This window comes from Macaca thibetana, chromosome X (genome assembly GCF_024542745.1).
Source record: "Macaca thibetana thibetana isolate TM-01 chromosome X, ASM2454274v1, whole genome shotgun sequence".
NCBI classification, from domain to species: domain Eukaryota; kingdom Metazoa; phylum Chordata; class Mammalia; order Primates; family Cercopithecidae; genus Macaca; species Macaca thibetana.
The window spans coordinates 75,375,182-75,388,387 of record NC_065598.1 but is presented as its reverse complement, the minus strand read 5'-3'; positions in this window follow the sequence as shown (position 1 = coordinate 75,388,387).

The following is a 13,206-nucleotide window of genomic DNA, read 5'->3' as shown; positions in this document are numbered from 1 at the left end:
CAGTAACAACTTCTGATTATACAGGTGATCAGATAATTTCATAAGACCACAAACCTTGAATACTAGAATGGTCCTTAGACATTATAATTCTTTAATTTGAGCTAACATATAAATAAACTGAGGCCCTGAAGACAGTCAGTGGGTTTTTCTAAGCATAAATAGTAAAGCTGTTAATTGTGATAATAGCAATTCAGAAAGATTAGTATATTGGGCCCAAGTCAAAAGCGTTATATCAAATAAGAACAAATTATACATGATAGTTTAAAATTTTAGTTTTTTGTTTTGTTTTGTTTTGAGACAGAGTCTTACACTGTTGCCCAGGCTAGAGTGCAGTGGCGCAATCTCGACTCACTGCAAGCCCCACCTCCTGGGTTCACGCCATTCTTCTGCCTCAGCCTCTTGAGTAACTGGGACTACAGGCGCCCGCCACCACGGCCGGTTAATGTTTTGTACTTTTAGTAGAGACAGGGTTTCACCGTGTTAGCCAGTATGGTCTCGATCCCCTGACCTCATGATCTGCCCTCCTCGGCCTCCGAAAGTGCTGGGATTACAGGCGTGAGCCACCACGCCCGGTCGTGTTTAAAAATTTTTTTAATTTCAGTTTGAATTCCTGTGAATAAGAGGTTTTTAGTTTTTTGTTTGTTTGTTTGTTTGTTTGTTTTAAAGTAGTATCACCTCATTTGCTCAGATAAGCCTGTTTTTTACTACAATGATCCAGATAACTGGTGCAAATCTCTGCTAGACTAGACTCAGGCTTGAAAGAAGAGATAGAAAGGGAAAAAATTCCTAAGACAACTTACCCTCAGGATCATAGACTCAAGACCCACTTTAATAACATCTTTCTTAACTTCATTTTAACCTTTATGTAACCTCTTTAATAAACAGATGAAAATAGTCTTACATCCCTCTTTAATGTCATTTATAGTTTAAAAATAGATTAGGCTGGGCGCACTGGAGCATGCCTGTAATCCCAGCACTTTGAGCAGCCGAGGTAGGTGGATCACCTGAGGTCAGGAGTTCGAGACCAGCCTGACCAAAATGGTGAAACCCCGTCTCTACTAAAAATACAAAAATTAGCCAGGTATGGTGGCGGGTGCCTGCAGTCCCAGCTACTCGGGTGGCTGAGACAGGAGAATTGCTCAAACCTGGGAGGCTGAGGCTGCAGTAAGCCGAGATCAAGCCACCGCACACTCCAGCCTGGGCAACAGAGTGAGACTCGGTCTCAAAAAAAAAAAAAAAAAAAAAAAAAAAAAAAGAATAAATATCATGATTTGAAATGAATAAAAGTAATACCAATTTTAGAAAAAAATTTTGTTTTTACCTTAAAATATAAATGCATATATAAATATAAATGTAGTCTTCTCTTAGAATCCACGGACAATTAGTTTCAGGACCTCCTCCCAGTGCCAAAAATCAAGGATATTTAAGTGCCTTATATAAAATGGCATAGCATTTCATATAACTCACACACATTTTTCCATATATTTTAAATCATCTCTATATACTTGCAGTACCTATTATAAGGTAAGTACTATGTAAATAGTTATACTGTATTTTTATTTGTCTTAATTTTTACTGTTATATTGTTATTTTTACTGCTTTTTTCCTCAAATATGATCAACACATGGTTGGTTGAAACCAAGGATGCAGAAACCACAGATACAGAGGTCGACTGTATAGTTAAGTTTGACCCTGTGTAATCTAGATGGTAAGCTCCCAGTACCTAACTAGTACTTGCCATTAACTGATGCTCAAAAATATTTGTTTATGGATGAATGAAAAATACATGAAACCGTGACAGAAAGGCCAGATTAACATGTGCTGAGAAGTAAATGCGATGTAAAGAAGCAGAGACAGCCTTATTAAGCAAGCTCTGTAGTTATTATCTTTACATCCTGTTGCCTAACACAAACCATGTTACATGGTACTTATTTAGTATTTAACTATTTGAGTAATTAACTAATAAGAAGAGTGGACATCAACAACTTTTTCTATCATAGTTAATGTTGAAAATAGAACATAATGTAGTTTATCATAAATATGAAGTCTATTGCTTAGTTTTATATTTAAGTGCCACTTAACAATAGTGATACATTCTGAGAAATACATCCTTTGGAAATTTCATCTTTGTGAGAACATCATAGAGTGTACTTACACAATCCTAGATGGTATAAGCTACTATACATCTAGGTTATATGGTATCGCCTATTGTTGCTAGGCTATAAATCTGTATAGCGTGTGATTGACAATACTTAATATCGTGGGCAATTGTAACACAATAGTAAGTATTTGTGTATCTAAGCATACTTAAACAAATCATTGATCAAAATTTTGTTATATGGCATATGACTGCATTTTCACAGCCAGAAAGAGGAAAAAGTACAGCTCTGCAAATTATATACATTAGATATATTATATTACTAGGCATTCCTTTTCTAAATATCTGTATTTCTCTAGCAGTTTTAATGATCCTCTCTCTCTCTCTAATCTCCCAAACATGCATTTTTGCACCCATCTTTTTCATACACCCATTTTAGAGGAATCAGCTTAGTCATTCCCAGAGGTCTCTCTAACTGAAAATCTAAAATACAGCCAGTGACACAGGTTGTGATGAGGTTAACCAGCAGACAAGGAAACTGAAAAGGGCTTAAGCCTCAATCTCATCCTATTCTGACTATATTTGCTTTCCCAAACTTCTCTTTAGGGGTGAACTCCTCATCATACTGCTAAGTAAAATTCAAATTATCTTTTCAGAGCTGTTACATACAAGCTACTGATTTGGGGTTAACTATCTCATTAATGATTTGTTAGCAAATGATCACCATGTTTAACTCAGAGGCTGAACTGGGCAGTGGCGTTGGTAGTGGTGAGAATTTCCTTGTCCCCACCAGGTCAGGTTCAGGCCTCAAACCCTGTAATATGGTTGGTAACAGGAGAAAAACTGAAGTATTTTGTACTCACTCAGAAATAAGGGGTTAGAATTATAGTTGGTAAAGAACAACCTAGACTGTCATTTAATTTCTACCTTAAGTCCAGCATTGACTGGATTTTTTTGTAATGATTTTTACATGCTTTTGGCTAGGTCCCATTGGAACAATAACCAGGCTGGAAGGATTGGTAAGGAAGTAATAAATTTCTCTTCTGGGCAATACCTTCGAGAAAGCCAATTTTCTCTTTCTGTTTGGGTTTCTGTGTAATATTGGCAGGTAAATCATGATGATTTTCCTAAGCTGATTCCCCAGAACACAATTTTGGCTCAGGTATGGGCTTTAATGAAATCATGCTTAGACAGTTTTAAAATACAAACACATGTGACAGCTTAAGACCAAGACAAATGACTCATTTTCATTAAGGGGATATTACATTTTTAAGGTACACAAAAGTCAAGTATGCTTCTATTTTGAAAGACTAGTATTTTCATCCAGAGCTGTGCCTTTTGCAAAGAAAATCAAATTTTGTTTCTTAGCACTGAGTCAACTGGTAGAATTTACTTAGACTACTAGTTACTGGTTAAACTACCAGTTTCATCATATTTGTTTCATCCATGACTTCAGTAATCTATTGGCAATGGCAATGATCAAATAAATTAACTCTTTTAATTTTTGCTCCCTGTGTTAGAAAGACTGTTTACCTAAGAAAAAATATAGAAGTTTATTTATAACAACCTCTCTGCTGGCTTTAACCGACAGATAAATGGGGATGGTCTTGCTATTCTTAAGTCCTACTTAATTGAGAGTCAAATATATAGTAATACTGAGATTAGCCTGCTGTGACACCAATTCTCTGACACCAACTGTGTGCCCTATAATTCAGTTGAATTCTGACACTAACTACCCAGATTTAATGCAGAGCCCACAGGAGCAAGTCCTTCACAAGACCACTACCACCTCAGATGCCAGCTGCAAGTTTCAGATGTGCCCAAGCCAATTACGCTTCTCCTTGGTAGTCTACAAATTTAGGGCTTTCTGTAACCTCCTTGGGTTAAATAATTCACTAAAATTACTCACAGAACTCTTAAAAGTGCCACACTGTGATTACCATTTTATTATAAGTAATAAAAATGAACAGCTATATAGGGCAAGGCCAGGAAGTATCCTTAGTGCAGGAGCTTCTGTCTCAGTGGAGACTTAGTGTGCCAATCTCCTGGTATATTAATATGTTCTCCAACCAGGAAGCTCCTCTGAGCCTTGATGTCCAAGATTTTATCTGGGTTTTATTATGTAGGCATGATTGATTAAATGACTGGACATGTGATTGAACTCAATCTCCAGCCTGGACAAATTTACTAATCACATTTTTGGACTTTCTGGTGACTAGCCCCCATCTGGAAGCTATCTAGCTGCCCTCTTTCCCTTGAGTTACTTCTTTAGCATAACAAATACACTGTTATCACTCAGGAAATTCAAAGGGTTTTTTAAATTCTATGCAGAGAACTATGAGCAAAGACCAGACATATTCTTTATTATGCCACAGAAACACAAGGAGGTACATATGACACAAAAAAAGTTGAACATATTTCCTCTTAGATATGATTTGAATGGCACCTGAAAATTTTGTAAGACCTTAGGTTAGCACCATGAATCTGAACTGTTATTGTATGCTATGAACCATAAACTATCAACTGATGTAGCATTTCATAGAAGGAGTGCTGGATAACAGATTTCTGCTTGTTTAGATTTATTATCTATGTATGCATTCAACATACATTTTTTGTATGTTTACTATGTTGCAGGTAGTGGGCTAGGCATTGCAGACACAAAATGAACAAATCTAATATTCAAGTGGGTCAGACATGCAATAAACAAATTTTAAAAATAATTACAAATGAAAAGTCATGAGGGAAAAATTCAAGGTAATGTATTAGAAGTAAACTTGTGCCTCTAGGGGTGGGGAACTCTTTAGCTAGGGTGTCAACTTTGAGGACTGAAGGACTTTTAAAACTGAAGGAAGAGACAAGACAGCTATTGGAAGAACATTCTAGGCAGAGGGAGCAGTTACTGTAAAACACTTTTGAAGTGATTTTAATTCCTTTGAGCAATTAAGTTTGGGGGCAGTGCTATGCTGTATATCTGAGTTGACTCATCCATAGGAGGTTAGAAAGGGAGTGTTGCCTCCTCTCTGGGGACAGAGCGAAGAAAGCGTAGGTGGGACACCGACCAATGCAATCATTCCATATGTCCTCGTCTTTGATTTCCCGGCTTGCTGATATTAAACCTTGTTCATACACTGCCAGGGCACCACTATCATCATATTTTCTAGAGGCTACTACTCTTTTTGCTGTAAGTATAGGTGATATTGGATGGTTTGGATAACCAAACAGGGGAGAAAAGGTGTGGCTTTATTAGAGGAAAGTGGTGGTTTTAAAAAATGGAATGAACATACTAAGGTCTACTGGAGTTTGCAGTTTAGATGGCATCTTTAGGGCAAATGACATTGCTGGTGCCTTTGACATCCCTAGAATGATAGGGACACACTCTGTCCCCATATTTGTTCTTCATTTCTTCCATAATAAAGTAATATCTAATAGCATATGGCCACCTGAATAATGACTATAATTTCTAACCTCCCTTGCAGTTTGGCAGGGCTACATAGCTGATTTTTAGCTAGTAGTTTGCAAGCAGAAAAAATATTCACAATTTCTTGTCATCCACTTAAAGGGAAGAGGCATGCCTCCTTTTCCCCATTTCTCAGTCATACTAGCTACAATGTCCATGTGATAAGATATGATTAAAAGAAAACTTTACACAAATCAAATTTATCAGAGTTTGAGCAAAGAGCAATTTGTGAATTGGGCAGCACTCAGAAACAGAAGACGTTTAAGGAGTTTTGCTTTAGTAGTGTGAGTAGCAAGCTTTTATAGGTTGAATGTGGAAGCAAGGTAAAGAAATCACTTGATTGGCTACAGATAGGAATTTGCTTTATTTGAGGTTGAAAGTCCCTAGTTATAGGGTTTTGGCAGTTTCTGATTGGTTAAGTTTAAACTTCATTTTGCTGTTACATTGAGCTTCACTTTGCTTATGTAGGAGCCCAAGACACTAGAGCCATTTCTGCATAAGGATCTCTCATTTATTTATTTATTTATTTTAATTTTCAAAAATGTTTGTAGATGGCCAGTCGTGGTGGCTCACGCCTGTAATCCCAGCACTTTGGGAGGTCAAGGCAGGTGGATCATGAGGTCAAGAGATCGAGACCATCTTGACCAACATGGTGAAATCCCATATCTACTAAAAATACAAAAATTAGCTGGGTGTGGTGGCATGCCCCTGTAGTCCCAGCTGCTCAGGAGGCTGAGGCAGGAAAATCGCTTGAACCTGTGAGACAGAGCTTGCAGTGAGCTGAGATCATGCCACTGCACTCCAGCCTGGTGACAGAGCAAAACTTCATCTCAAAAAATATACATATATATGTTTGTAGGTACACAGCAGGCGTATATTTTTATGTGGCACATGAGATGTTTTGATACAGGCATGGTATGTGAAATAAGCACATCATGGAGAATGGGGTTTCCATCCCCCCAGGCATTTATCCTTTGAGTTACAAACAATCCAATTACACTATATAAGTAATTTTAAAATCTACAATTAAGTTATTGTTGAGTATAGTCACACTGTTGTGCAATCAGATAGTAGGTCTTATTCATTCTGTTTTTTTTTATTTTTGTACCCATTAACTATCCCCACCCTCCCCAACACCACCCCCATCATACTTCCCTGCCTCTGGTAACCATTCTTCTACTCTCAATGTCTATGTGCTCAACTGTTTTGATTTTTAGATCCCACAAATAAGTGAGAATATATGATGTCTGTCTTTATGTGCCTGGCTTATTTCACTATAATGATCTCCATTTTCATCTATGTTGTTGCAAATGGCAGAACCACATTCTTTTTATGCTGAATTTTACTCCATTGTGTTTATGTACCACATTTTCATTATCCATCCATCTATCGATGGACACTTAGGTTGTTTCCAAATCTTAGCTATTTGTAAACAGTGTGCTGCAACAAACATAGGAGTGCAGATATCTATTTGATAAATTGATGACCTTTCTTTCAGTTATATACCCAGCAGTGGGATTGCTGGATTTTATGGTAGCTCAAGTTTTGCTTTTTTGAGGAACCTCCAAACTCTTCTCCATAGTGGTTGTACTAACACCACTATGTACATTCCCACCAACAGTGTATGAGGGTTGCCTTTTCTCCACATCCTTGCTAGCATTTGTTATTGCCACTCTTTAAGGAAAAAAAAACCTCATTTTAACTGGGGTGAGATAATATCTGCTCATAGTTTTGATTTACATTTCTCTGATGATCAGTGATGTTGAGGACATTTTCATATGACTGTTTGTCACTTGTATGTCTTCTTTTGAGAAATGTCTATTCAAAATTTTTGCCCATTTTTGAATCAGATTATTAGATTTTTTACTATAAGGTTGTTTGAGCTCCTTATATATTATGGTTATTAATCCATTGTCAAATGGGTAGTTTGCAAATATTTTCTCTCATTCTGCATGTTGTCTCTTCACTTTGATGATTATATTCTTTGCTGTGCAGAAATATTTTAACTTGATGTGAGCCCCCAATTAATTTTTTAAACAGTATCTTGCACCATTTAGATTAGAAGAATACCCAAGAAATGTTGGTGTTACAGTACAGAAGCCTATGTCCAAAACATCTTGCAAACAAAAGCCACCATGCTAGCTAATACTTTTCCATGAAAGAGAAATATATTTGTATGTAGTTTAAGCTACATTTCTGTTAACCACAGTTGAACCCATAGCCTAACTAATCCATTCTTGTCAGAAGAAATTGAAAGGTAGAAAATGTGTAATGCTTGAGGGAAACTTTATAGAAGTCTACCCACCTATCTATGAGCAGTATTCACAGAGTACAAATAACTATCACATAAGCTTCAGAAACATTGCAGAGTGCACATTTACATAGATGCATTCTAATACTACTCTATGAGTATTGTTTAGTGGACCATTTTTACTACAATGTGGAAATGTAGTCTGTTAACGTTGGTATTTTTATATTCAGTGGAGCTAAGTCTACTGGACTCCTTCTCATGGGAGCCATAATTTGGACCAAGGAGACCCTGAACTGAATTCAACATTAGTCTTCATTACATTTCTGCAGTAGAAGAAACACCTACCTAAAAAAAAAAAAAAAAAAAAAAAAAAAAAAAAAAAAAAAAAAAAGACTCAGGTTGATAAATGATATTTTCTGAGTTTAAACTTGATCAGATTAATCAAAGGGAAATTATTCTACTTTTCGGAATTTAGTGTTTGATGTAATTACTGAATACATCTAAAATCAGTTTTATTCCTCGGCACCTTTTGATCATACATTAAACAGTTCATTTAAATGATACTGTGACTTACTACAGTATTCATAGATTAAATTATATAAGGGGAATGCACTTTAATATAATCTGGAGTAGGGGATTAGATGCAGACATAGAAGAAAGAAGACTGGGCCATGTGTTGATATTGCTTGAATTTCAATAATGGGTGTTCATTGTATTTATTGTTCTTCTTATGAAGATGTTTGAAGTTTCTCATAGTAAAAAGTTTACCGAATTACTTTTTTCATAGTATTATCTCCTTATATACATTTTAGTAAAAAAGTTAAACTCGTTTAATGACAGAGGGCAGTAATGTGATTTCAGAACATTTATAAGCTGAAATTATGTTATTATGGGTTTTACTTTATGCAAAGATGGTGTGGGTAATTTATAGTATGACTGCTTCCTCTATGCTTCCACGCCAGTGTCATAACTTGAACCATCATTTCTTCAAACTCTTTTTGTTTATTTTTGTCCTTTTATTAGAGTAGCATTTTAAAAGATAATGAAAGTTACAAGTCTTCTTACAAGTTGTAGATACTCAACATTGCTTAGAAATGTCTGAAAAATCTCACTATTATGGGCCAGAATCAAACTTCAAGAACTCTTGCTTAAAAGTAAATGCTGGAGTCAGAAGGGGAGGCCTAATGACAGCCTTCCCTATGGAGCAGTTGTTCTATTATTCTTTAAAGAGATACAAGAAGGCAAGTGGAAGGTGTTGAATAGGGCTATGCCTGTAGCTGAATCAGAAGATATGCATTACAGTAAGAAGTAGGATGAAGATAATTATTCAACAAACAATAGAAACAATATAGTATTGGCATATTTATATTACTTGAATTATTTGGCAAAATCAAGTAGTGGTTAAGGCTGAAGAAGTTCTGCAGAAGAGGAAATGGTCTGTGAAGTTCAGTAAAATTACAATTCGCTCTCCCCATCCCCATACCACATCCTTTAATAACTAAGAAATAAGCAAGTGAAAATAGCCACATTTACTTGAGAGTTTATCTCATACGCCTTCCTCCCCTACCTCCACCACTCCATCAAAATATGGTGGCAAAGACAGTGAAGTTGTTTCTGGACAGACTTCAGGAGGGCACAGAAGAGGTCTCTATAAAATGTGAGGGCATTTGAAGCATGGGGCATGTCTGGTATCTATATCCCATTATTTTATTCAGGTTTACCAAAGCATCAAAAATTCTTCCTTGGGAAACCCTTCACCACTTCCTAGGAAAATATTTTTGCAACAGCCAAAATGTGTAATTCCTAAAAATTTGGTTATTATAGAAGATATTTGGGGTCTTGGAAGTGCTAGGGATATAGGTGAGATGATGAGGGAGTTACTGAAGTAGAAGAAAGAGAGCCAGGCTGAGGAAAGGGTCAGAGACAATTTTCCTGACTTTACACATTTTTTTTGTTTAAGTAGATTTGTTTTGAGAAGAGCACGGGGGGACAGTAGAGGATGAGATTTTATTTTCCCCTGACAATCCAGAGAAAAACTCAGACTGCCACATCTTAACAACCCTTAAGACTAAGAAGAAAATATTCTCTCTGTTCCATCATTACAAATGTATTGCTTTAAGTAGTTCTCAAAAACTTGGTCCACAGTGAAGATGGGGAATAATTTTTAGCAGAATATGAATATAAAACGTCTATCTATGGACGGAGTGAGTGGAAAGAGTGGGATAAAGTTGGGGATGTGGCTTATCTTTCCTTTCAAGAATAGACTGCACCTCTAAAAGAGAGAAAAAGCGAGAATAGAGTCTTAGGGGACTTTTATCCATGCATGTGAGAACACTAACAAAGATCATCAAGTCTATCAGTGTGTTGAAAGAAGTGACTAAGTACACATTGACTTCTGGACGCAGAAAATTTCTATGTAATTACAAAGATAATCTTTATTATTAAAATGAATATTATAAGTTATAGCCATAAATAAATTCCAAGTGCAACATTTTCACAGTATCTTGGGAATAAAATCAAAATGGGACATAAAATGTAAGTTGCGCAAGAGTTCCACAGATGCACCCTCTCAGCCCAAGGCAGCTTGTTCTGTTGATCCTGGGGCAGATGGCTTCTCTTTGTGGAATTATCAGTTAATAGAATTGGCTGCTTAACTGAGTGACAATGAAAACATATAAACCATTTGAATTCAATAATAATAATAATGACAATATTTTTACATAGAAATCACTACATATTCAAAGTTTTTCTTATTGGAATACTTATGCATTTTTGAATCAAAATTCAACAACTTTATATAGGAAATGTGGATTTATCTTGAAGTATACGTTACTATGGTTGAGGGTGTTTTCTCTCTGCACCACAATTTCATGGAACCCAGAGAGTGATAAATGAGAAGTCTGGAGGAAAGATAAGCCATGGAATGGAGAAGCTCAGAGAAGAGGCTGCTGTCTGGATCGTAGCTGCAGCAGTACTCCTAAATTAGTAAGCTACTAGTTTAGACTTTCCCCTGAAAGTCAGGCCCAGTATAGGAAAGGAGAGTGGCAAAATGAAAAGAAGATGAGCAGACATCTGAGAAACTAATAGCCATGTTCATGGATACATTTCTTAATTTCTTAAAAGTCAGCATTCTCATTATGGCAAGCAAAGTAGGTGTTTGCTTACTATATACAATATGAAAGGCAGTGCTGTAGGACCCACTTTCTTCAAAATATCTTTCCCTCCAGTCTGCTGCTTCAGTAGGTATTAGCCCTCCACTGAAAGTCACCACTTTGGTTTAATGCGTAGTCCTAAAGCCTGGAATTCAGATATTTCTGGGTAAATTAATATTAAGCTAACATTAGCTATTAGCACCATGGTGTGAATGAATTGATCAGGTTGCTGCCTGGGAGAGCAAGGGAATCAAGCAGAAGACAAAACATATTGATGGGATCGGGGGTGAATAAAGTAAATCAGAGCACTGAATACAAACTTAGATGAGCAGACCTGGGGAAAAAGGGTGTCCTCAGCTCAGCAGCATAAGAACACTGAATACTTGTTCTTTTTTGGAATGATGTAAATGGGCTGCCTAACAAATGGGTCCTACCCTCAACCATTCTTCTAAGAAGGTCAATCATCTCCTGAAAATATTTTCCTTCCTCTTTAAAAAATATGTAATCAAAGTGAAATCAATATGTTAGTCAAATCAAATCAATCATCTTCCAAAGTGACCTTAAGAAGTGTAATTCGCTGGGCGCGGTGGCTCAAGCCTGTAATCCCAGCACTTTGGGAGGCCGAGACGGGTGGATCACGAGGTCAGGAGATCGAGACCATCCTGGCTAACACGGTGAAACCCCGTCTCTACCAAAAAATACAAAAAACTAGCCGGGCGAGGTGGCGAGCGCCTGTAGTCCCAGCTACTCGGGAGGCTGAGGCAGGAGAATGGCGGGAACCCGGGAGGCGGAGCTTGCAGTGAGCTGAGATCCGGCCACAGCACTCCAGCCTGGGCGACAGAGAGAGACTCCGTCTCAAAAAAAAAAAAAAAAAAAAAAAAAAAAGAAGTGTAATTCATGCTAATCGAGACAATAGTAAGCACAAATGGTGTAGATGAGACTCTCACATTACAAGTACCCAGTTATTTCACAATTCCACAAAATTGTTACTTGCAATCCTATTACAACACTAAATTATACTAAAAAAAAAAGACACTTTAAAGCAAAGAGACAAGACACAGTTATAGTTACGCTATTTAAAATACAATTTAACACTTACTGAAAACTTATTTAACACATCAAAACATATACCTTACAATGAATTGTTAGAAGACACATGGATACACTTGCTAGCAGCACAAAGTCAGTTTTCTAATAGGGTATTATCTTAATAACAACATATGTGTAAAATCAACACTTGTCCAAAGAAAACTTTAGAAAACCTTCCATCAGTCTAGATATTAGAATTCATTTTGATGTCACCAGTTTTCCCCTGATGTATTAGTATCATAACTGTATGCCTGAAACAACCCCTTTCCTCTAAATATGATAACGCCTTTGATTGGGTTCTACATTCCTTCTGTGAGACATAGAAGTTATCTTCATTATATAGCACACAGATTTTAAGTAGAACTTTCTTAAAGTTACAGCTTTTTGCTAAAACATGTTTCAAAATATTATCATACTTACAACCTAAGATTTAATTATGACTAATATCCTGGGTCTGTTTCCCGCAAAACAGTACCAAACCGGTAGTAGGCAAGTCATTGGCCATTGGTTGCCCAAGGCTGACCAAATTAGTCTTCTATACATTTTTCAAAAGGTAAAATAATTGCCTTCCCTAGCTGCTAAGAGCTAGACTTTGGAGGCTTTAGAATGGTATGTCTGGGGCAAAGCTAGACCAAAAAAAATCAATGTGGATTCTAGGGTCCATGTGACTGACCGCCATATGTATGCAATGATGGGGCAGAGAGACTTACTCTGGCTTGGGTAAGTAACTTGGCAGTCTAAGCTAAATGTCCTTATATTAGAGTAAGAAATAAAATGTGATGAGAATTTTAAAAGGATTAGCCAACTTTGCTTCATCTTTTCATTCTGACCTAGGTTTAATGATTCATTAGTGCACTACTTCTTCCATAGGCTCAGAAAGTGCAGGAACCTGTCAACATTACCTCAATGTATCTCTAGAAGCATGATTAAAAACTTCCTCTACTAGGCAGGTCCATACATCTCCAGAAATGTTCTTTAGAAAAAGTGTAAGAGAGCCAGAACTGTGATTGTCACCTTTCTGCTTTCTCCTGGGCTTAGAGGCCATTTGAGTCACCTTGTGTGGACTTTGACAAACTACCTGTCCTAGGTAGATGCAACACGGCATCTTTTATAGTCACAGAGGGTTATCATAGGTAAATATGTATATTGTTCTTAGTTT